Source organism: Myotis yumanensis, unplaced genomic scaffold (genome assembly GCF_028538775.1).
Source record: "Myotis yumanensis isolate MYYU_CA2020_CCGP unplaced genomic scaffold, mMyoYum1.0.hap1 SCAF_7, whole genome shotgun sequence".
Classification (NCBI taxonomy): Eukaryota; Metazoa; Chordata; class Mammalia; order Chiroptera; family Vespertilionidae; genus Myotis; species Myotis yumanensis.
The window spans coordinates 23,904,111-23,930,154 of NW_027223758.1; positions in this window are offsets into that span (position 1 = coordinate 23,904,111).

A 26,044-nucleotide genomic window follows, 5' to 3' on the forward strand; every position below is an offset into this window, starting at 1 on the left:
AGTTTCTGCCTTTAAAGAGCTTTCAGTCAAGTGAGCCTCCCCCCGCCCCCAAATCATGTCATCATTCTAGTACCCAAATCAAATCCACTATTTAGAATCAACGAATTGTGCACTCGTTACATGATTAAAATGCCCACCTACATGTACAACAGTACTTCAAAGGTGGTTTTTCCAAAATGTTTATTTTTCTACCATTACAAGAACTTAAATCCAGTTTCTGATTTCCAGACTAAGGTTCACTCCATAAAATGAAGCTCTGTCAGGAAGGAAGTTTAGGAGAAGGTAAGCAGGTGCAATTGAGATTTCCAAAATGGCTGTAGACATTGTTGCACAACAAATCACCTTGAAACTTGGTGACTTAAAACAATTATCATTTATGATTGCAAACAAATGTCTGAGTCGTGTGGGTGGTTCTGCTGACCTGGGTGAAGTTCTGCCGACCTTGGCAAGTCTAGCTTCTGTATCTTTGACCAGCTGGTGGTAGCTAAAGGCAAGCAATTGGCTGGCTGGGACAGTGGGAATGACTCAGGCTTGTTCACGTGACTTAGGCAGGCGTCCCAGAGAAAAAGTGGGAATGTGCAAGGACTTTGAGTCCTATGTTCAGAACCGTAAGGTAATTATACTACTTCCTATTCATTATGTCAGGCCACAGACCAACTGAAACTTAACAGGTGAGGAAATAGCTCCACCCCCTGATGGGAACTGCTGCAGTATCACTTTGCAAAAGTCTGTGAATGCCTGGAGGGAAATGCTTGCAGCCATTTTGTTGCAAATGACCTATCACTTTCTTGAGAGTGTGGATTTAAGTGTGGTCTATGCTCATCAGATGCCTCATTCCATATTAACCACAGTGTAATTTTATTTGGCCACACTGCCACCGCCTTTTCTGTTATCTTCCTCTTGGCCGTTTTCTAATATTTCAGAAAATTGAGTTTCTGGTGTACATATTTTATTATTTTAATTGGTGTTCTGAAGCTGTAGATGTGTCTCCTGAGTTGCTTAAAATATGGAACGTCCATTCGAAATTGTATTCCCCAGTTTTTAGAATAAGTACTAATAGGTAAACATGCACAGTGTGAAAGGGATTGGGGGAAGGGGAAAGGCTGTACATGGGTAACGACCTGTCAAGAAATAGCCAGTCAGAAAAAGACAAGCACCGTATAATTTCACTCATATGTGGAATTTAATGAACAAACTGAACTGCCAAGCAAAATAGAGACAGACTCAGAGAGAGCAGGCAGACAGGTCTGTTGGGGATGTGTATATGTGTGTGTGTGTGTGCAGGGGGTGGGGGGGAGGGATTATTGTGTGTCAGGTCGGGGTAATGGTATTGATTTTTCAAGGGAGCAAATGGATAAGCCACAGAGCCTGAACTTAAGCCTCTGACCCTACAATTCAGTTGCTGATAGTGATAACTTGCCTGGTAATAAAAGCTGTATTGCCCTCTTTCCCCCTCCTGTCCCAATTCCCCACTCTCCTACCAGTATATTCTAGCAGCGCATCCCAAATAAAGCACTTGCACTAAAATTCTTGCTCAAGACCGGCCTCTGGAGGAGTCCAAACTAAAACACGCATTTGTACTGTTATTTCTCCTTTCATCCATCTCTTTAATTTCTGTTTTGATGCCAAAGAAAACAATTTCCAAAGAGTGATTTCGATATGACACTTTCAAGACTTCGGCAGTGTTCCTGAAAAGTCAGAATACACATGATCATGATTGGTTCTCTCTGCAGGATTGATATGTTCTGTGGCCATCAGCTTCATCTCATGATTTTTATCAGGATTAATTGCCTGAAGGACTCTGGCTTGGAAATGTTTTCCTTGATTTTCTTATGAGGAAGGAATATTTGTGTATTACAGGAAAGTCCTCTCTCATCTGCTGACCTTAAGTACTTCAGGAAAAGAGACCTTCCATATTAGAATAATGCAAAGCCTTTTTCCATTATAGCTAATACTAAAGCATGAGAGTTTCACTAATGGTTAAATCCTTATTAAGTTTAATTATAAATAGATGGGCATATAGCATTCCAGCCCATGCCCTAATGGTTTATGGAATACAAATGTGCTGGAGTATTGCTGTTTAAGTCCGAAGCAGGAGAAGAGGCCCAGCAGTGACAAGGGCGAGCTTAGGACAAAAGCCAGTGCTAAATGTTAGTCAGACAGATTAACATGGGATAGCACATCCTTCCATTAGTTACTCATCAGCAAACACAGAAAAAAAAATGAGAAGCTGCATTATAGCTCTTTGGTGTACTTTTTAAAATGAGAAAATAGAAAAGCACAGAAGCTGAGCAAGGACCCAGGGTCATGCATCCATCTAAGCTGCTGAGCTGTCAAAACACTAAGTCCTCTCCATTTTAATCTGTTGTACAGTAGGCATCACAAGGAATGTAAAATACAAGAGGCTGATTCAGGACCAGCAGGTGTGGCTAGTGGTGGAATGTCGCCCAATGAACCAGGAGGTCACGGTTCGATTCCAGGTCAAGGCATATGCCTGGGGTTGTGGTCTTCATCCCTGGTATAGGGTGCACAGGAGGCAGCTGATCAATGAGTCTTTCTCATCATTGATATTTCTATCTCTCCCTCTCTCCCTTCCTCTATGAAATCAGTATGTTTATAAAAGACTGATTCAGTCATTTCAAACTTTAGCATACACTAGAACACCTGGGGTGCTTGTGAAAACAGATCATTGTGCTCAGTCACCCAGACTTTCTGACTCAGTCAGTGGAGATGGGATGAGGACCCTGAGATTTGCATTTCTAACCAGTTCCCAGATGATACTGATGTTGTTAGTCAGGCACCATATTTTGAGAATGATGGCAGTTATGGAATAGTTTTTTCTAAAATGGATCTCAGCTGATACTCATGCAAGGCCCCTGCCTGGCCTACCCCACTGGCAGACACTGGGGAATGCTATGCATCCATGATCTGGGCAGAGGATGTGAGAGGCAGAATGCCAAGGAATTAGTCTCAAAACTAGGCTGCCAGGAAGAATTCAGATTTGCAAAGATGAGAATGAAGCACAAGCAGAAAATAAGACTGAATATTTGAATGTGGAGCCCAGAAAGTACCAAGGTTCAGAATCACAACTCTTGTTCTTCCAACCAGTTTGCTTCCCATCTGGCTCTGTGTGGGGAGTGGCTACAGTGTTTGGACAGGCGCAAGCCTTGGACTGATGCGAGGGCACAGTCCTCTCATTGCCACGTGCAAGTCCCAGTTTGGAGGGCAGGGCCCCCCCAGCACAATTATAGCCAACAGCTATACAGTGGGGCCTTGACTTACGAGTTTAATTCGTACGGAGACCGAGCTCGTTAAGGAGCTCGTTAACTCAAATTACTCTATAAACTCAATGCAAAAAATTGGCCAAGAGACAGCTGGTATCTCAAAAAACTCTTTAGTCAGGACACTCGTAAGTCAAGGCCCCACTGTAGTTGTAAGCTTGAACCTATGGTCTGAACATGTGGCCCCATGTGCCTGAGTGATGTGGGCTTGATAGAGTTCAGGTGCATGTAGTTGAGTAGGATTGAAACCCATGAGAATGTTGTAAACATCTTGATCATGCCCTTACTTTGCCTCGTGGCATCTGCTATAAAGACACAGCTTGTGGGCGTGGTCGCTGTCTCTCAGAGAAGCAGCATCCCACCGAGACCCAGCTTTCATTCTCTTGTCCATCTTTTCTAAGCCTTTCAGCCGTCCCCACTCAGGTTCACCCTGGACCGTGCTGGCGCGGCACAGCTCTGGACAATGTGGGGAGGAGAGACATTTGTCATCCTAGGTAAAAGCTGAACTATGAGGAATAAAAGCACAAAATTCAAGCAACCTCATGCTGTTTTCCTCTAACATCTGTGTCGGCCACTGATTGTTCCTCATTGTGGAGACTTCTGGTGCGTGGCTGGATATAACCCCACTCCAGGATGCTCTTGGCAGTGCTCTTCTCCCCATCATGTTCAGTCATCCCTTCATCCTCATTTTCTTCTGCTCCAGATCGCTGTTGACTTGTGAGAAGTTCTTCTCCATCTCTCTTGATTAAATACAACACCTTCATTCACAAATACCAGGTGGGAATTGTATTTAATGCAAATATCTTAGACTTCATAATCTTGCATAACTGATTTTAAAATCCTACCTCTGCAATTTACTGGCTTTTAAATCTTGACCAAGTTATTAAACCTCCTTGAGCTTGGCTTTCTCACCTGTCTTATTCAGCTTGGGTTGCCATAACAATATCACAGACCTGTGGCTGCAACAACAGAAATTAATTTTCTCACAGTTGGAGGTTTGAGGTCCAAGAGCAGGGTGCTGGCAAAATCAGTTTCTGGTGCAGGCTCTCTTCCTGGCTTCCAGATGGCCACCTTGCAGGTGGCTTGTAGATGGCTACCTTCTCATTGTGTTCCCATATGGCCTTTCCTCTATGCATGAGTGGAGAGGGAGGGAGAGAGAAAACCTATGAGGATGGAGAAATGTCTTTTACATGAGAGATTAGGAAACATAAAAGAAAGAATCGACCGTGTGTGCTTGTGTTAATGGTATTATCTGGAACAGAATAAAAAGATCAATGGAAAATGTGGTGAAATCTATAATAGTATTGTGCCAATGTTAATTTCTTAATTTAAGTGTATGTAAGATTTAAACTTAGGAGAAGCTGGGTACAGGGTGTACAAGAACTCTATATACTATCTTTGCAACTCTTCTGTAAAAATATCTCAAAATATAGTTTTTGAAAGCATAGCTTTCATCAGGAAAGAGCTAGAGGTTGTGACATAGGTTTTTGATAGCCTTGTATGGGGCAAGCGTGTGTTTCTATGAAGACAGGTTTGTTTTTTCTAAGAACAGCTAAAGTGCATTCAGAAACAAGTTGTGGCAGAGAAATGCTGTGTGTTCAGCAAAATCAATTTCCTCTTTTCTCTGGCCTCAACCTTACACTACATCTCCCAGCCTCCTTTGCAGTTATTTGCAGTCCTGTGACCATATCCGGTATGAGGACAATGACAACAGTAACATACAATTCTTCCAGGCCTGGACTACAGGAACCTCCCATAATGGATCCTCTGTGTTCTCTTTTCCCCATCTAAAACCCTAGGAGGAGAATGAATAAAGCAGAAGGAAATGGGGCTCTGAATGAGCATGCAGGGCTGCCATCCAATCAAACATTCATTTTGAGCTTTCAGGGAATGAGAGAGTGTGGGGGAGGAGTTAAATCACTGAAATTGGCTACTTACCCAAGTAATGCAGAAGTCTGGGTACCAAGCTGTAGAATTTAACAGGGCAGTCCTGTGGCTTTTTTTGTTTGTTTGATGTTGTTGTTGTTGTTGTTAATCCTCACCCAAGGATATTTTTTCCATTGATTTTTAGAGAGAATGGAAGGGAGGGGAAGAGACAGAGAGAAACATCTATGTGAGACACACATCAATTGGTTGCCTCCTGCAAATGCCCTGACTGGGGCCAGGATTGAGCCTGTAATGAGGTAAATGCCCTTGATTGGAATCAAACCTGATACCCTTCATTCTGAGGGCTGATGCTCTAACCGTTGAGCCAGAACAGCTAGGGCAGAGCAGTGTTGTTCTTAGTTAAGCATAAGTTGACTCTGTAAAAAACAAAACAAAACAAAAAACAAAAAAACTTCAGAGGAGGTAACTTATTTCCACTATGAAATTCTGTGGTGGATATTTTCAAATGAGATATTATTTGAATGGATGCATTCTGGTATTTGTACTTTAATGGTTTACATTCATATGTAATTTAAAGGCTGTAAACTTCATGAAGACAGGGACCATGACTATCTTATTTTTTATTGGATTCAACACAGCACCTAATTCCTTAATTGAGTCAAGAAAATATGGAAATAACTGAATGACTGATTTATTAGTTCATGCTGAATGAGGAAAGGGTTTTTCTTTTATTATTTTTCAATTACAGATGGCATTCAATATTATTTTATATTAGCTTTAGGTGTTCAGCATAGTGGTTAGAAATTTATTTAATTTGCAAAGTGATTCCCCCATAAGTCTAGTACCCACCTGGTATCATACATAGTTTTTGCAGTAATATTGATTATATTTCCTATGCTATACTTTTCATTGTATATTTTTAGACAAACAGCAGTGAATGTAGTAATTTTGTCATTGACATACATTATTTTATATCTCAACTGTCTTTGAATTAATAAGACCGAAACCACGTAATGCTTTTTTCCCATGCTTTGTGTTGTCTTGTAGTTTAAAAGTTTTTGCCTGGCCCTGGCCAGGGTTAGAGTGTCGCCCAAGTACCAAAGGATCAAGTGTTTGATTCCCAGTCAAGGGCACGTACCTGGGTTGCAGGTTCCATCCCCAGCCTGGGATGTGGGTGGGAGGCAACCAATTGATGTTTCACATCCATGTTTCTCTCTTCCTCTCCCTGTCTCCACCCCACCCCCTCTCTCTCCCATTCGTGCCCCCCCCTCCCTACCTCCTACTCTCTCTAAAAATCAATGGAAAAAATATCCTCAGGGGAGGATAAACAAAGTTTTTGCCTGACACATCATAAATACTAAGTAAGTATTTGCTTAATTAAGGAATTTTACAAGTACTTATCAATTGTTTTGTTAAATTGGGGTTGTGTGTAAATGAGGACTACATCATATATTGATTTAGATAGCTGAAGTTATAGGTACATAGAGAGGAGACCATCATTGAACATAAATGTGTGTGTGTATATATATATGTATATATATATATGAAACAAATTATATACATATATATAACTATATACATAACTGAAATTATATATATATAACTGAAACTATATATATTATAACTGAAACTATATATATAATTGAAATATATATATCTAACATATATATAACTGAAATTTTATATATATGTGTGTATATATATATATATATATATATTCTACAGGGGCACATTGCACATTATAGGTTCTAGATGAAATGTAATTAGTGTTTAACATGAGATAACATTGGAGAAAAACTTACTCTTATTTTGACTGATGAAGGAAACTCCCAGCACTTCATCTATTGAATGAAAGCAATTAAAGGAATAAGGTTGAAAAAGTTAGCATGCAGTTCTAAGAATGAATTAGAGTAAAATTTTCCTCTATAATAAATCCAGTTATTGCAAGAAGATCCATAAAAGAAATTAAGCTGTGAGATGTCCTCTTGTGAGATATTGATATTCTAGTTTTTGCTGTGTGCAGGGTTTCCCAGAAACTGCTAAAGTTAATTTTTTTAATTCTACCCTTTAAATTACAACTGCCAAGAGGAAAAATAAAGGAGATTGACAATAGAAATATATGTTATAACTAAAACTAAGAACATGTCTGTATTAATAAAGTCTTCTAATTAACAGTTCCACAGAATAAAGTAATGTGGCATGGAAGAAATATCATTCTGAAGCTGACATAAAATAATGGTAAAATAAATACCTTTGTGGCAGGACAATTACAGATTTATAAATTTGTGTGTTGAATCCACTGCTGTGTAATAAGCAAACTGAATGAGGGCTACAGTGTTTTGCACTCTGTATTTCTACGCCGACCCAACCCACACCCATTCCAGTCAAGTAGATGCCATTTCCCATTTGTTCTCTTGCTTTGGCTGAAATTTAGAGAGAAAAGTAAATCCCTTGAAAGTACCTTTTCTTGTATTATGTTTTAAAAGCTAAAACCCAGTAAGGCACTCCTGAGAAGCTAGCCACGGGTTTCAGTAGGATAGGGAGATGAGTGCTTGTCAAAGAGGAGAGGTATAAAAAAGTGAAGGAAAAATTTCTCCAAAGATGTAAAGAAAACTGAACTCTGTGGGTCCATCTAGAAGCAGTAAACCAGGATTCCACTCCCCTAGCCCTACACACTCCAGAAATCATCAGGACCTCTGAGCGGATAGCTGTGCTGTGCATCTAGGAGTTTGGACAGAGTCGAGGGATTTTAATAGCACATGAAAATTCTTGTCTCAAGTTGCCTGCAATACTGCCGAGCTATCAGGCTTCAGGGGGCAGGTTAGTGGAAGATAAAGAATTTATTGGAGATCACGTGTCCTCACTGAGTGTTGTGTCTGAGATCCCATTCAAGTATCATTCGAGGCATTGCCAGTTGTAGGGTGGAGGAATGAGGCAGGATAAAGGGAGAGTCGTGGGATAGCTCCTACTGATGAATAAGGTTTAGTTTCCCTCCAGGCTTGAAGTTGGATTTAATGTGATTGAAAGAGTACAGTTGACTTTGAATCATAGTGGTAACAAATTTATACCTCCTACACATTTTTAAGATTATGTTATATGGTATATTAGCCAATAACGCATTTTACTTGAACTAAATAATGACTGTTTTTGATCTCAGAGGCAATTCTTAAAGCAGAAAATGCATGCGTGAACAGAAAATTTTCTTTGAGTAATAAATTGATATGAATGCTGTTTCCAGTTACTGGTGCCATTTCCAAATTAAACAACCTTTTGACTATTATAATTCAGCTGAACAGATGAAAAAGGGGTTGAAATGTATTTTCTGTTTTGCCATCTAAAATACATCCACTAATGCAGTTAATTCTAATGCTGCATTTCTTTTCCATTGACCTATAGATTAGAATTTATATAAAATGATGGCTTAAATATATTCAGTGTTGAAGGAGCATCTTGGAATTGAGATACTTCTGTTAGATCTTGTGAACTCCACATGCATCTATTTGCTATTCATTAATTTCCCAACCACAGGTGTTATATTGCTGTCCACAATTATTTACCCCTTTCTGGAATCGTACTCACTGTCCATTTATAGCTCCTCCCACTAGAGTACATAGAGTTTACTCCCCTAACCCACTGATGCTGAGCTTGACCATGGGATATACTTTGGTCAATGGAATATTTGTGGATCTTCTGCATGAAGAGATTTAAATGGGCTCCCTGGCCAAATGAACTTGACTTCTTGTGTTCCTGCCTTTTATCATGAGAAGAATCTGCCTTCAGTAGCCACTATTTTAAGAAGGATGACAGCCATTTAGTTCATATCTGGACCCAGACTGCAGCCTGGCTCCAAGCCTGGTTGAGCCCTACTTGGATCAGCCAAAGCCCAACTGACCTGGAGATATAAGAATGATAAGTAGTAAATGTGTGTTGTTAGTCACTGAGTTTGTTATGCAACATATATTGTATAGAGCAGACTGATGTGTCTATTCAATCTTCCCACATCAGTAGATCTCTAAGCTGCGTGTGGTGCCTTGAATATTTAGGTTAGCCTTTTCTATTTATTCCTCCTTATCTAAAACCAATGAAAATTTATATACTATGGCCTCAATTCAGCTTGGAACAAGCTTTCACTTAGATTTTGATTCAGCATTTAAATTCAGTTTATTTCAGGAAAGAATTGATAGTACTGAGGAAGGAGTGAGATTTAAACATTAGTTAAATATTATTCCAAAGGTCAGACAGACAATTAACTATGAAAATGCAGAAAGATCATGTGCTCCTGGAGAATTACAAAAATTGTGTTCTGATTTTCACTTTATCTGGCCCTTACAAAAGTAAAAAAAAAAACTTAATAGATAAAAAAGGGGAGAAATGTTTTCAGTGGAAAGAGCATTAATTTATCAACTTTTAATTTTCTCACTGAACACATGTCTAACTTCAGTGAACCTGGTGTTAGTGATACAGAGATAAAGAATACAATCACCGCCCTAACCGGTTTGGCTCAGTGGATAGAGCGTCAGCCTGCGGACTCAAGGGTCCCAGGTTCGATTCCGGTCAAGGGCATGTACCTTGGTTGCGGGCACATCCCCAGTAGGGGGTGTGCAGGAGGCAGCTGATGGACGTTTCTCTCTCATCGATGTTTCTAACTCTCTATCCCTCTCCCTTCCTCTCTGTAAAAAAATCAATAAAATATATATTTTTAAAAAGAATACAATCACCATGCCAGGGTGCTGAGCATGGCAGGAGGGAGAAATGCTGGGGTGGGACAGACATCAACTTCTTTGGATGAGACAGGACCCAGTTCAGAACCCAGGAGCTGAGCAGTGAAACATTGAGTCCACACACCTGTGCAGCTTTGGGGAGAAAAAACTATTTCTCTCATGTGATCTGTTCCAGAAAGGGTTCCAGAGAACTGTTTAACTCACAAGTCAGACTACACATAAGCTGGTATTATGAGGACTTTTCATGTAGCCAGAACCCCTGGAAAAGGGTATGAGGAAGAGCATTTATCCCCAGGGAAGAAAACTTCCCTGGAGATCTACAGGATGCCAGCATTCAAGTCACTGGGACAATTTGGATTGGTGACTGGTTAGCTTTGTGTTGGGGTGCAGGGACAGGAAGGAGTTAAAGTGGAAGAAGACATTTTTAGTTTTGGTTTTTGATGTATAATATTGAATATGATGGTCAAAGGAATTGGGGAAAGAGATGTAAAATCTACCCACTAAATAGAAATACTACTATAATGCTGTGAAGCAAACCACCCCAAAATTAATAGTTTAAAATAATAACCACTTAATGTTTTTGTTTTTGTTTAAGAGTTTATAGGTTTAGTGTATTGGTTCTGCTGATATGAACCAGACTGGCTGATCTTGGCTGGACTCACTCATTCTTCTGATGTCAGCTGCAGCTCAGCAAGGTCGATTTGCTGGTTAACTCTGGGCTCACTCTTATATCTGAGGACTTGACCAAGATAAACTATGCTAATTCAGCTCTGTTCCATGAGGTCTCTCTCATCTACCAGGTGAGTTCAGACTTATTCCTACAGCAATCGGGAAGGGATCTGAATGAGTGAGAAGTTCATAGATATTCTTAAGGCCAAGGTTCAGAACTGGCTTCCATTGTATTTATTACTTTCTTTTGGCTAAATCAAGTCTAATGTTGCCCAGATTCCAGAGATGGAGGAGAGATTTGGCCTCTTGATGGAGGAATTGCAAAGTCACATTCAACATGAGTACTTTAGACTGAATTTTGTCCCATCCCCAGTTCATATGTTGAAGGGCCTAACTCCTGATGTGATGTTACTTGGAGAAATGGCCTTTGGGAGATAACTAGGGTTAGATGACATCAAGAGGGTTGGGCCCCGATGAACGAATCAATGCCCTTATAAAAGAGACAACAGAGAGCTTGTTCTTTCTCTCTCTGTCATGTGAGGACAGCTAGAAGGCAGCCTTCTGAAAGCTAGGAAGAGTGCTTTCATCAGATCCTGATCTTGCTGATTTCAGACTTTTAGCTCCCAGAACTGTGACAAAATTAATTTCTATTGTTTAGCCATTCAGCCTATGGCATTTTGTTATGGCAGCCTGAGCTGACTGATACAGAGAGGGCTAGAGAACTAGGGTTCCTTTTGTAGTCACCTACTATAATGAACAACCTCTTTCAGTTCCCAATTTGATGGCTGGCACTGTGTTAGGGACTTTACCAACTTGATGATAGCAATTCTACAAATGATTCTACAAATGAAGAAAATGAGTCTTGAAGATGTTCAACTTGTATACGATCATACAGATGTTAGGTGGTAGAATTAGGGTAGTAGTTCTGACTCTCTAAAGCATAAATTCTTTCTGCCATTCCTCCCACTGTTTCCCTAAATCACTGGCTCCCAACTATCCCCCCAATAGTTGGTCAATTGAAACAACCAGTTCTGCCACCGCAGGAATCTGAAGAGTGAGATGAAATGGCTATGTGGTTGGAGATTGTCATAGTCGGCCTGGCCCATGCTGGGGATGCTTGGCAGGAATAAAGGGTAACTTGAGGTTGACAGAGTGAAATGAGACTTTACAAGGAGGTTATTACCTATCATCTAAAGGGCCAGGATTCAATATCTTCATGTCCAAGGAGGCCTAATGAATTCTGCTTCCAAGGGTCAATATTTGTAAGAGAATGGGAGATGAGAGTGTGACTGCTAGGTAGGGACAATCCTTGCCCTCTAATAGGGTGTCAGTATCATATCATCTAATGACATCTGGTTGATGTCAGGGATGCTGAAAATAGGCTCTACTGCAGAGAAAGTGGTGGCAGGCATGAGGCTAGAGGCTTGCAGTTCCCCAGTTAACTGGGGTTCTGGAATGGGAGCTGGCAAGAGAATTATAAGTTGATGCAAGCATGGGCATTTTCTATTCTGTTCTTTGCTGTGCTTTCAGCATCTTAAACAATATCTGGTACATGCAGACATGAAGGAAGTGTTTGCTGAATCATGAAAATGAGGATATAACCTGATACAAGGGGCACCCAAAGGACTAAATTATTAAAACTTCATGGGATAAGAAGTGAGAAAATCTCAGGTGTTTTTAGAGCCTCATTGGTAAAGGAGGTTGTGTGGTGGGGAGGGCAGGGGAAGGGTGGGTGACAGAGCACCAACTATACACTAAGACTTCTCACTAATACAGAGACCAGCAGTGATTGTCAAAGTGTGGCCTGCAAACCACCAGATGAATAAGAATTTAGGGTGGGGATGTTCTGTAGCTTCCATTTTGACAAAATTGAACTTGGGGATAGGAGGTTATCATTCCTATCAACCAAACTAGTGCTGCTCAGAGTGAAGTTGCAGACTAGCAGCATTAGCAACATCCGGTTCTTTAGTAGAAATTCAAAGTTTCCAGCTCTGCTCCAGACCTACTGAATCAGGATCTCTGAGGGGGAGGCCTAGGAATCTGATATTTAGAGAGCCCTCTAGGTAATTCTTGTTTGTGCTAATGTTTAAGAAGCACTGAGCTGAAAGAGACTGAAGAGGCCTCCTTGGTATCATCAGTAGTATGTCAGATTCCTTTGAATTTTCTCTGCTATTGCTGTGTCATATACACTAAAATTGATCATCTGGATCGGAAACATTGTTACTTTTTGACTAAAGAGTAAATGGAAATTGGTATATATCTGAGCAGATTGTGAACGTGTTCTTCTTGGTCACCAATAGACTAGTTGCTTTGCTTGTATAGCTCTTTGAATTACTGTGAGGAAATTCAGAAACATTCAGGGGGGTTGTGTAAAATAATGTTTCACAATATGGGTTTGGGGTTTATAAGTCCAGAGATGTGGGGCAAATGTATTTCTTTAGTGTCAGCTTATTTACCTATAAAATAAGCAGCATTTACCTCAGAGGATTGTTGGGAATATTTAAAAAGGGAAAGCATATAATGCATATATAGTACCACGTACCTGCCATGGTGAGTGTCCAATAAATGTTAGTCACTATCATCATTACTATTGTAACTGCAATAAATATTAATATGTGGTGTACTGCCTTGAGCCTTTTCAGTTATATCATGGGTCAGAGTGCGTTTATAGCACAATATGCATATTTTTTAAAAAAAAAATATGGTCTCAGCTATAGATGAATAAAATATAAAAACCACATCTTTCATTCTGCGCATCAAATTTTGCTTTTGCCATGTAATGTGAATATAGGTCTCTTTGGGTCCAAGCACCACTTGTGGGCAGAAATTTCTTTCTGATGTACCTCCAACATGACGCTGAAGATCAAACAGAAATGAGAAATAAAAAATTCTCGCATGAAAAGTGACACAGGATACATTTGTTAATGAGTAGATGAATGTTGTTCAGCCCTGAAAAGAAACAGCACCTGGAGCAAAGAAATGGCTTTTGTAAAACTCGGCATCCTCCTTTAAACTATTTTCTTTTAGCTCCCAAGTTCTAAAGGTGCAATTTGTGTGCACAAAGAAAAAAATAAGCATGAGCCCAGGAGGGTAAAGATGAATCTGACCAATTGCCCCTATTTTCCCTCTCCTGCCCACCCTAGTCTCACTGATGGCTTCAGAAAGAAGGCAGAGGCTGCAGCCTGGGCTGGAAAATAGAATCCTTTCAGGCCCCAGGCAATCCTTCTGTTAGGAAAGGTCAAGGTCAGGCACCAAGAACATCAAAGTGGAGTAAGGTCTTTGGGGTAAAGAAAGAGATTGCATCCCTGTGAGGAGTTAAAAGGAGGAAGCCAAAATCCATATGCTGTTGTTTCCTCAGGAGAAAGACAGTACAGATTTCACCAGAAATGTGATTGACTGTTTTACTCCTAATTTGTGTTACCTGAGATCACTATCTTTATTATTCAGTAGTTATATTAATATAGGAAGTATACCTCTGAGCATGCTTATGAACATTTGTGCTTTTTCACTATTTTGGAAGTTTCCCCAAAATTCCAAAATGGGGTCATTCAGATTCAGAGATGCCTGTCTCTCTGAATTAAAATAAATGAACCCCAAAACATCATTTTTGACTCTGATATAGTAGTGTGGTTAATAAGTTAGATACATAACTGGCCACAGTCTTTAAATTTTGTTGAGATTTTTTAGTGATAGGGTGGATATAGAATAAACCCATTTGGAACTGTTAGAGTTTATATGGCAGAAATAAATACTGGAAAGTATGGTATAACTCGCTTGTAAGGTTTCCTGCTAGTTTTTTTTTGTTTGTTTGTTCTTAATTGAGGCTTTTAAAAAATGATCAACCCCTGGGTACCATGTGTTCAGAACATTCAGCATTTTCTTTTCTACTTTTCTTGAAAAATACTCCTTTTGATCTCTTTTTAGTGATAAAGGAAGGGAAGTTTTTTTTGGGGGGGTGGGGTATGGATTTGTCTGTCTAATGCTTTATTTCAGAAACTTCTTTAATTCTTAGGAGGATGGCTTTATATACAGTTATTATTTTAAATTGATTTCTTCCTTAGAATTAGGATAAATAATAGCCAACACCAATGTCACACTAGTACATAATCTTTGGGTTTGACGGACTGAATATATTTATTGTGACATAGCCTTTAAGTAGGTTTATTTACATACAATAGTCTATATCAGATCTAGATTCCTTAGGAATTAACATATTTTTGCATTATCATACATGTTTTCTCTTGAAGAAACCCCCACAAGTGCTTTCCAAGACCTATGCTCTCTGGTTTTTGGAGAAAGATCATCTCAAAGCTCATATACTCAAGGAGCAACTGAGGATGGGCCAGAGTTATATGGTAACCGGATTTCAGTTAATTTTCAGGAATTGCCATTGGTGAAAGAAGACAGAATTGGGTTCATGCGGAGGACTTTTTATCCCACTTCCCCATAATTTTAGATCACTTTTATAAATTGTCATTTTGAGTGGTTATTAGGTAGAAAAGGAGAAACTGTAACAAGTTTCACAAGATCCCAGAATAAGCAATATGTTCAGGCTTCTTGCCCTGACCCTTGTGGCTCAGTTGGTTGTGTGTTGTCTGGTGCACCAGGAGGTTGCCAGTTAGATTCCTGGTCAAGGAAGGTAACGTGCCTGGGTTGCAGGCTCGATCCCAGGCAGGGGGCATGCAGGAGGCAGCCTATTGATGATGTACTCTTACATCGATGTCTCTCTCTCTCTCTTCCTCTCTCTAAAAAAATCAATGAACTATTCCTTTAAAAAATATGTTCAAATAGCCTTCAGAAAGAAAAAAGTCAGACATTGAGATATAGAGGTGAGAAAAAGATGTTTTCACTGGCACTGTATCCCTATGTAAGTTACACAGTCTCTGTGTCTTTATTTTCTCTACTTGGTTCATGTGGCAGCCATGAAAATGAGCCTTCAGAGTGCGTGTTTAATGAGACCTCCCCCAGCCAAGGCATGAAAACAGCAGAGATATTAAGGGAAGCCAGTTCTAGGAAAATGCAAAGATCCTCTAATGCAGCAGTTCTCAACCTGTGGGTCGAGACCCCTTTGGGGGTCAAATGACCCTTTCACAGGGGTCACCTAAGACCATCAAAAAACACATATATAATTACATATTATTTTTGTGATTAATCACCATGCTTTATGTTCAATTTGTAACAATGAAAATACATCCTGCATATCAGATATTTACATTAGGATTCATAACAGTAGCAAAATTCCAGTTATGAAGTAGCAACAAAAATAATTTTATGGTTGGGGGTCACCACAACATGAGGAACTGTATTAAAGGGTCGCGGCATTAGGAAGGTTGAGAACCACTGCTCTAATGGGTGACTGAGCGGAAGACTCTGTGTTAGGCAGAATAATGGCCCCATCCAAAGATGTCCACATGCTGATCTTCAGGACCTGTTACCTACCATACATGGCAAAAGGAATTTTGCAAACTCTACACTTTGTGTACGATAAATGGGTACCATCACTTTGGAAAACTTTGGCAATAAAGTAAAATTGACAATGGGTGTTCTAGAAAGTCGGCTGCCATTGCACACGAGATAGATATAAGAATTATCTTTGGTGCATTATTTACAAAAGTAAAAAATGGAAACTTTTCAATGTATGCATCATTCATTCCTAAGAATGAATCTTATGAAGTGCTGTACAGAAGAGGAAATGAGTAACAGTTCTAACTCTAGTGATGTGGAAAACAGATCACAAGATTGTAATGCTGAAACCCTAGCTGGTTTGGCTTAGAGGCTAGAGCATCAGTCCTCCGACTGAAGGGCCCTGGGTTCCATTCCTGTCAAGGGCACATACCTCAGTTGTAGGCTCGATCCCTGGAATTAGTTAGGGTGTGTGCAGGGAGGCAACCAATCTGTGTGTCTCTCACATCAATGTTTTTCTCTGTCTCTCCCACTCCCTTCCACTCTCTCTAAAAATCAATGGAAAAATATCCTCGGGTGAGGATTAACAAAAGAATGTAATGCTGAAGGAAAATGATATACATAGATGCCACTTAAATTTAAAAGCATAAAATAGAATTTCGCATGTTATTGATCGATACATACAAAGGTAGGAAAATAATTTAAAAATGAGGGAATGATAAACATCACAGCTAGTAGCTGCTTTAGAGGAAGGAACACATAAAGGAATTGGGATGAGGAATGAATATTTAATACTTTAGAACTTAAGTTGGTTGTTGGGCATGCAATGTTTCATCTTATTCTTTATAAGTTATGTCTCCCTGAGTTATTTAATAATTAAAACTAAAAATATAGTAAAACAACCAAAGTGAAAAACAAAGATTTGTCTTTGTTTCCTGAAAAGCTACTGATACCCAAGAAGGTGTGGAGATACAGTGTTGAAATTGCTGCCCACTTTCAACTCCACTGATCTCATATCGTATCAGGCATTTCTCTCATTATCCATCTGTAAGATCCAACCTGATACCAAAGCAGGGGTCTATTTAAAATATCTGAGTTAAGTAAGTAGATTTTTACCATCTGAAAAGCTGTTGGCACATCAGTTAGCTTATTTGACCTTGGCCCAGGAAACTATTTCCTTGAATTTTAGTTGTTGCTGTGTGGATGAAAATATGCAGGAGCGTAATTTAAATATGTTTATTTTACTGAAGGGTTGCAGGTTTAGATTCCTAGTCAAGGGCACGTATCTGAGTTGCAGGTTCCATTCAAGGCTCCAGTCCAGGCACATGTGGGAGGTAACCAGTCAATGTCCCTCTCATATAGATGTTTCTCTTTCTTCCTCTCTCCCTCCCTCCCTTCCACTCTCTGAAAAGTAATGGGAAAAAAATATCCTCAGGTGAGGATTAACAACAGAAAAAGATGTTTATTTCTATGATTGACAGACATAGCTAAGAGCTATGAAACCTGACAGTGTGGAAAATGTGTCTCTTTCCTGTTTTTCACACCAATAATGATAATAAAAAAGCAATATTTTTTTTACCTGAAGATGAGCAAGAGATATCCCATAAAGAAGATGGAGCATTTGATGTAAATTACCAGATTATCTTCTGGGCATTTCAACCAGAGTCAAAAGAAATAGATTTTCATGAATTCAAATGGGTTTCTGATTTTAAGCAAGCATTCCTATTTAGTGCAACAGAGTTGGGTCGAGAGAAAGAGGAATGCATTTGATGAGCAGATAGATGCTGACTCGGCAGCACATGTAACTTGCCATTATTGATGGAAAAGGGACTCGGGGATTTCAGAAGAGGGAGGGTGAATGCTATAAGAGAGTGAAGGAAGCAATTAGGTGAAGAGAAAGCTAATAAAAGTTATAATTTCAGCTGAAGTCCGGCCTCATTTTGACCCCAAGAGTTGTTGTATAAAGTAAATGGTGACACAGCCTTTTTTTCATCTTCAGGCAAGGGGTCTGGGTTGTTAGTAATTGGCTCTAGGCTGCTTTCAAGAGGCATGGGAGGGGAGTGCAATATCCCTGTAGATCTAACCACTGGCAGATAAAGGCCATTCTCTGACAAGGGAGGGCAGCTGTGAGTTTAGCAAACACACAGCAGAGCTGTAGGATGGGGAGCCTGCTGGTGAAGGGGTTCTGAACCGGGCACCAGCAGCATCTCATGTGATCTGAGAAATCAGCTGAGTTATTTCTCCCATCCCCCAGAATCTCACCATAGTTGGGGTAAAAGTTTAGGGCCCTCACAGAGGATTAATACCCAATTCTCTTATTTCCTGTTTTCAATTATCATTCCTCCCACTACAAGTTCCATTGTCTCTAGCCCAGGAGATCCCTTTACATTCTTGTGCGTTTCTTCCTATGCTACCACTTATGATGCAGATGCCATGCTTTGAATTCTCCAGTCTTCTTGGTTCTAAAAACGAGGGTTTCTCTCAGAAAAGCCATGGCTCTTGCAATCAAATGTCTCTACTTCCAATACTATATAACCTACACAAGCCATTTTTTTAAAAGTTCTAGGCAAATGCACCTGATTCTTAAAAAAAAATCAACTTTGTTAGCCTTTTGAGGCAATAAATATCAGAGGTATTGGTTTGTGGTTTTCTTATAGCATCCTTATCTAACTTTGGTATCAGGGTAATTCTGGTCTTAGAAAATAAGTTTGGGGGTAGTTTCTCCTTTTCAGTTTTTTTTTTTAAAAGAGTTTGAGAAGTATTGATGTTGATTCAATAAGTGTATAGTAGAATTCACCCGTGTATTTACCTGTTCCTTGGCTTTTCTTTGACCATCTCAGGGACTTTGTCCCAGGACACATTCAGGTACCCTGAAGCTAAAGACAGCAAAATGTCTGGGAGTTGCTTTAACTGATCATTGGTCTTATTTTCTAAATTGCTATGTTGAAGACCCCTGTGGTTATCACATTTAAAATGGCAGCTGTTGTCCATCAAAGCCGTCACTCTCTGATCCCTGGAGAATTCCTCACTGCTGCTGCGTGCACTCATAACTATATGTGTCATATTGTGTATCTTCCAAATTTAGAGAGTGGATGCTGTGTGAGACCCTCTACCCCATCACTGATGAACCATTAACATGGTATTTCCTTGCAGATGAAGCTGCTGGGGACAATACTGCTGAAGCCTTTGAGTGATTAGTTTGAGTGTTGCTTTTACTTTTGGCTTTCTTTCATTGGCTACTTTGATTTAAATCAAGTGGAATAGGATACCAGAAAGATAGCCAGATAGACTTGCAAGCTATAAACCCTCTCTTCTGAAAAGTGCATATACACAGAGAGGTTATGTACTATTTCAAGGGACCTTGGCTGGGATGGTGGGCTTAAGCCCACCTGTCTCATCCTGTGATAGGCTAGGATAAGAATGTTCTTTTGGCATTGTAGAGGTATAAGAGAGGAAGGAAACATGTTTAAGACTTATCAAGTCTCTGCTCATGTCAAGTTTGTTAACTTGCTGTTGGCAAATCACATAGCCAAGGCCAGAGTTTGGGAGGGCACTGCCAAAAGCTATGGATGCAGAGAGGCCATTAACTGAGGTAATTAAACTATGTAGACACACATACACACACTATAGACATACACATACATACATATTATGAACAAGCATACATGTGTGTACATACTATGAGCATGCATGCATACATATGCATATGCATACACATACAGAAACCCACACTATAAATATAAAATTTGAATACCTTTGAAAAATTGAAAAATGTGACTGTCTTCAAGGGAATACCATACTTTTCTGTTCAGAGCCCCTCTTAGTTTTTCAAAGTCTTGCTCAGTGGTACCTTTGTCCTATGTCTAGATGCACAATTGGAGCCTTTTAATGGAATTATATATTAAAATTTTGAATCAAAGAATGTGACACATGAAAGACATCAAAGAGATGAAGTATCCCAAATCCTCCACTTTACATATGGAATCTGTGGCCTAGAGAAGCTAGGGGACTTTCCCAGGATCACACAGATTGCTAAATGTGGGGATAAGACTAGAGTCCTTGTTTTCCCTAGTCCTAATTTTGTGACTGGCTGTAAGTTCCTTCTGAGGGAGCTGCTGAACTTGTGATGTAGCACATAATTTAAATGTACAGAATGTGCCATCTTTTATTACCACTCATAGAGAATGCAGGCTTTGTTACACTGCTCCCTTTAAAGAAATGATTCATGTTTATGTGTGACTTAGAAAAATGCTCTGATGAGCATGCTCAAGGAACAAAAATGTGTCCAGACATCAAGGAATTTCTCACCATTGATAACACAGGTTTAGGAAGGTAGAGGTAGGAGGGAAGGTCTTATAATCAGCAGTTCAAAAACTGCACGGAACAGTGGCTGCTGAACACAAATGATTTTCTAGAATTTAGACCCTGTTATAAAGTAATTATTTTCTTTTAATCCTCACCTGCTTTTATTGATTTTTAGAGAGAGGGAGAGAGAGAGAGAAAAATCATTGGGAGAGAGAAACATTGATTGGTTGCCTCCCATACATGCCCCAGTTGGGGATCAAACCCATACCCTAGATATGCGCCCTGACCAGAAATCAAACTCTCAACCTTTTGATGTATGGGACAACACTCTAACCAATTGAGACACCTGGCCAGGGCATAAAGTCATTATTAATTTCTTGAAGGATATTGTCCCCTTTGAGAAATGTAATACAAATTTTGGAACCTCTTAAAAATTCGAATACAGCATTTTGCACACAAATTTAAGCATTTCATGCTCTGTCCCTAAACAAATTAATCTCTAGTTGGGAAAACAGAAGCCTCTGTAAGTATTTGAAATAGAGTGAATTTGGTAAAGAGATTTGGTAAATAGAGAGAATTTGGTTGGACAGATTCTGGAAGGGATATAAGAGCAAAACAAGCCCTAACCGGTTTGGCTCAGTGGATAGAGCATCGGCCTGCAGACTTGAGGATCCCAGTTTCGATTCTGGTTAAGGGCATGTACCTTGGTTGCGGGCACATCCCCGGTGGGGAGTGTGCAGGAGGCAGCTGATTGGTGTTTCTCTCTCATCTCATTGATGTTTCTAACTCTCTATTCCTCTCTCTTCCTCTCTGTGAAAAATCAATAAAATATATTTTTTTAAAAAAAGAGCAAAACAAAAGAGGTGCTGGATGAGCCAAAAGGAGGAAGGAGGGATAGAATGTGAAGCTGCTAAGGCCCCTGGGCGTGGTTGGAGACATGGGCTCTCTGCTGCTGTTGCTAATGGAGACACATGCAGAAATCAGAAACCTGAGGACATTCACTTCTCCCTTCCTCTCAACTTCAAATACTTCACCAGGGTCTTGGAAAATGCGGTTTGAAGACTCTCAGCTGCGTACAATGCAGATAGAGATGGAAATGGGGATTGAATGCAAACAGAAAAATAGCCATCACAGTAGCTAAAGCACAAACAGCAGATTCAAATAAGGACATGTGAGTATTTCACAAAACTCAAGAGCATGTGTAATGCCAAAACATAATGTGTGTGTGTGTGTGTGTGTGTCTAAATTTCAACAATAAGCTCCCTTCTGGCTGCTGATGGAATACTAACATTTAATGAATACCTGCGAAGGGCCAGATATGGACTTCAGTGCATTGCTAATATATTCAGAACTGTTGCATCCTAATGGCTTTTTAAAATTTATTTTATTTTACTGAAAATCTAAATGTTTTTTGCTGTCAGAAACATTTGTTTGCATCCCCAAATCATCTATTCACTTAAATTAGAGAACTCACTTGACATCTCTGTTTCCTTCCTTGGACAATATGACCATCTATAGTTTTTTTCTTTTTAGATAAGACTGTAAATAAACTGTGTAGCACAGCATCTGGTGCATATTGGTAAAATAATTATTGATTCTTCTTTAGTATCAGGTTTGATGAATTTGAAATCTTTATTGTAACAATGATTATAGATTTTTATTCTTCCCTGTATACCTGCTCTTTGCAATGTGAATTTTCAGCATCTACTGTAAAGAGGTGGACTCTATATCTTTACACTCAGTGTGTGACTTGTTTTGGCCAAATAGAATGTGGCAGAGGTGCCCTGGCTGGTGTGGCTCAGCTGGTTGGGTGTCATCCCATGTTGCTGGTTCCATTTCTCATCAGTACATGCCCAGTTGCAGCTCAGTCCCCAGTAGGGGGTGCGCAGGAGGCGGCGATGGATGTTAAGCACTCACATTGATGTTCCTCTCTTACCCCTTCCACTCTCTCTAAAAATCAATAAAAACTATTCTTAAAAAAATAAATTAGAATGTGGCAGAGGGACAATGTCCCATTTTGAGCCTGGGTTTCAAGAAGTCTTATATGTTTCCATTCGCCTTATTGGAACCTATTAGCCACCATGAGGACTAAGCTAGAATTAGGTTAGACCAGTGGTCCGCAAACTGCGGCTCGGCAAGCCGTGGCTCACTAGCCACATGTGGCTCTTTGGCCCCTTCATTGTGGCTCTTCCACAAAATAACGGCTCTTCCACAAAATACCGACTTCTGCGCATGGGCCATGGCCAGGAAGTTTCAATCGCACTGTACATGTGCGCCCACATGTGGTATTTTGTGGAAGAGCCACACTGAAGGGGCCAAAGAGCCGCATGTGGCTCGTGAGCCATGGTTTGCCGACCACTGGGTTAGACTGTTGGAGGTTGAGAGATTACCATGGAGCCGAGATGAGTCAACTGATTCAACCAATTAAGGCCACAGACACTTGAGAGAACCCAGCCAAGATCATAAAGCCAACACTCAGCTTACCAGCCAATTGACCACAATTGTGTGAGCAACATTGTCACAGGACAGCCAACCTCCAGCCAACTCAAATGTTGCTGAAATAAATGTCCGTTGTTTTAAGCCACTACATTTTGATGTGGTTTGTTATGTGGCAATAGTAGCTCACTGATACAGTGAAACTACTTCAAACATGATAGATGATATACCTCTATAATTAAAGAACCAGAAGGACTTCACAGGGTAATTTCTTAAATTTCCCCATCTCCACTTATCCTCCTCAGACCACGTGCTGGACAGAAGTAGTGCCCAGGTAAAGCGGTAGTGTTTGCCTTGCAACTGCAACCTGCTGCATGTGAAGTAATAAGCAGCACTTTTAGAAAGATTCCTGGAGCTTTCTGATAGCCTGACAATGGCTTTCCACCTAGACTCTAGCAGTAGACCTTGCCCAAATTCAGCTGTGGTATCCTCCCATTAGGAGTTGCTGAAGCTTCTCAGAAGACAACTAAGGCTTCCAGGTGCCAGGAGGCTGTCTTTTCTAGAGCTCCTAATATTGTTTATGCCGAATGCTTGTTTTTAGTTATCTGAAGGCTTGGTGGGACTGGATGATCCCCTTCTAAAGTGGTTCACTCACATGGCTGGCAGGTTGGGCTGGTTGTCGTCAGGAGGCCTCAGTTCCTCTCCATATGTACCTTCCCATGACATGAGAGTTGGTTTCCCCCAGAATAGGTGAGAGGGAGCAAGGCAGAAGCCACAGTGCCTCCAGTGCCCTAACCTCAGTGGTTCATGCATCCTCACTCTTCCCACATTATTTTTGATAGGAGTGAGTCACTAAGTCTGAGAATTCAAAGAGAGGGTCATTAGGCTTCACATTGTCAAAGGAGGATGACAGTCCTGTAAATTTAGATGGTTTCTTGGGTGAATTCTCCACGTTCTCCCTCCCCCATGTTTGTACTCTAAGAATGTGGAGTAGCAGGAGTGCATAGTGTCCCTCCCTGTGAGATAATGGGACAACAAAAGTTCATGCACTTTTTCGTGTTGACTCTTAGCTTTGACATATACCCAGTATAGACTGCCCATTATTCCATAATGAGTAGAATGCCATAGTAATTCCTATCTTATCACTTATTCAAAATTATATTAAAAACATACTTGGCCCAGCTGGTGTGGTTCAGTGGTTGAGCATGGTCCTATGAACCAGGAGATCACAGTTTGATTCCTGGTCAGGGGACATACCTGGGTTGTGGGCTCAGTCCTCAGTACAGGGCATGCAGGAGGCAGCCGATCAATGATTCTCTTTCATCATTGATGTTTCAATCTCTTTACCTCTCCCTTCTTCTCTCTGAAATCAAGAATGAAAAAAAAACAATAACAAAAATCCCCACATACTTGTTCTCAAGAACTATTGAGAACTTATTATAGTGGGACTTAGTATTCTAGCAATGGACATGCAACAAGCGGGCACACATACTTTCCAGCCTTCAGAACGTGGCAGTGACATGCTATGCAGCTATTTCTCTTGTTCTATTAACCTTTCTTGAGCACTCGCTATATGCCAGGTGCTGGGAAGGTAGAGTAGCAGCTCAGTCACTGCTTTTCAGGTATATACTCTCTGAAGTTTGCTTCCTAAAATCTTCCAGGTTGTTTATTTAAAAGGTAGATTCAAGGAAGCTATTCCAGATCTATTGACTTAAATTTCTTAGGTGGCCATTGGAAACCACACTTAATAATTTTGAGGACCACTGGCTTTTATATAGTCACTTTCTGTTATCAATACCATCATGATAGTTTCTGAGTTGTATTTTCTGAATCCGTGGGTGTCAAACTTTGGCAGGCATTGGAGTTTCTGATTAAGTAGGTCTGGAGTGGGGCCAATAATTTGTAGTGCTAACAAATTCTTAGTTGATGCTCATATTGTTGATTCAAGGATCACACCTTGAGAACCAAAAATATAAATACTAATTTATAACCTTTTTTAAAAGGTTGATGTGTATTTAGACTAATCAGGTCAAATCAAAACTCAGAGTCACAGGACTTTGGAGATAAAGTAGTCTTTGTGGTAATGAGGCCAAACTCATTCCTGTGATACCTGCGTTAAAGGTTCAGTGACTCTGCCTTGGTCACTGGGTAAGTCAAAGCAGGTGGAAAAAGATAGTGGGGTTTTCTGACTCCTAGTCCAGTATGTCTTTCATTGATCATTCTAATTAGAAACAGATATCTTTATGTGCGTCTGGGCCAAGTTATCATCTCACCCAGCTGGCATGGCTCAGTGGTTGAGCACCGACCTATGAACCAGGAGGTCATGGTTTGATTCCTGGTCAGGGCATACACCTGGATGGTGGGCTCAATCCCCAGTGTGGGGGCGTGCAGGAGGCAGCTGGTCAATGATTCTCATCATTGGTGTTTCTATCTCTCTGTCCATCTTCCTTCCTCTCTGAAATCAATAAAAATATATTAAAAATAAATAAAGGGTAGCCATCTCAACTTAAATCAATAAAGGTCAGAAAGGATGCTGAAATTAGAGGTTTTCAATAAAACTGAGTACAAAACAATAAGAGGCCATCTTCCTCGTGTTGAAGGACTTGTTTGCCTCTTTGGGTATCTTAGTTAAATTGTCAGAGGAGCAATTGCTTTTTATGAAGGGTATTAAGCAAAGTACTGAAATGTGAATGTATTGTAAATAAAGGCTGTAGTTTTGGTTGCAGAGCCTGTGACCAACTGCCAAGAAAAATATTAACATAGAAACAGATAGTCTGAGAGTATATGAGTAGTGACATTTCAGATAAATATTCAGCACATGACCCCACGAGGCAAGAATACAGGACAGCTTTCTCAAACGTGTGGCTGCACAGACCCAAGGGCAATATAATGACTGTGTCCAGCTTGTTGTTGACTAAATAAAAAGAAATTTGATTCATCACAAATGAGCAATAATTGTCTTCATAACGAATTATTTATATCATAAGGCCATCTGTGGTGTTTTCATGATTTCCAAAAGAGTATGCACTCAACTTGAAAGGGAAGAGGTCTTGCCAGTTTAGAAATGACATCTGGAAGAGTTTGGAATTGAAAGGCTTAGCAAGAAGTAGAGCTGCTTATAGATGCCAAAATTCAAGCAGGTCTCTGAGTAACTGCATCAGTTCTAGACCCCTGAGTTAGGTTGGGTTCCTCAGAAATAAATCCCAGAGGCAGGGATGTGGGTGCAGGCATTTTAATATGTTTATTGACTTTTATTTTTATTTTATTTTTTTTAGAGAGAAAGGAAGGGAGAAGGATAAAAACATTGAGAGAGAAACATGACTGATTGGCTACCTCCTACAT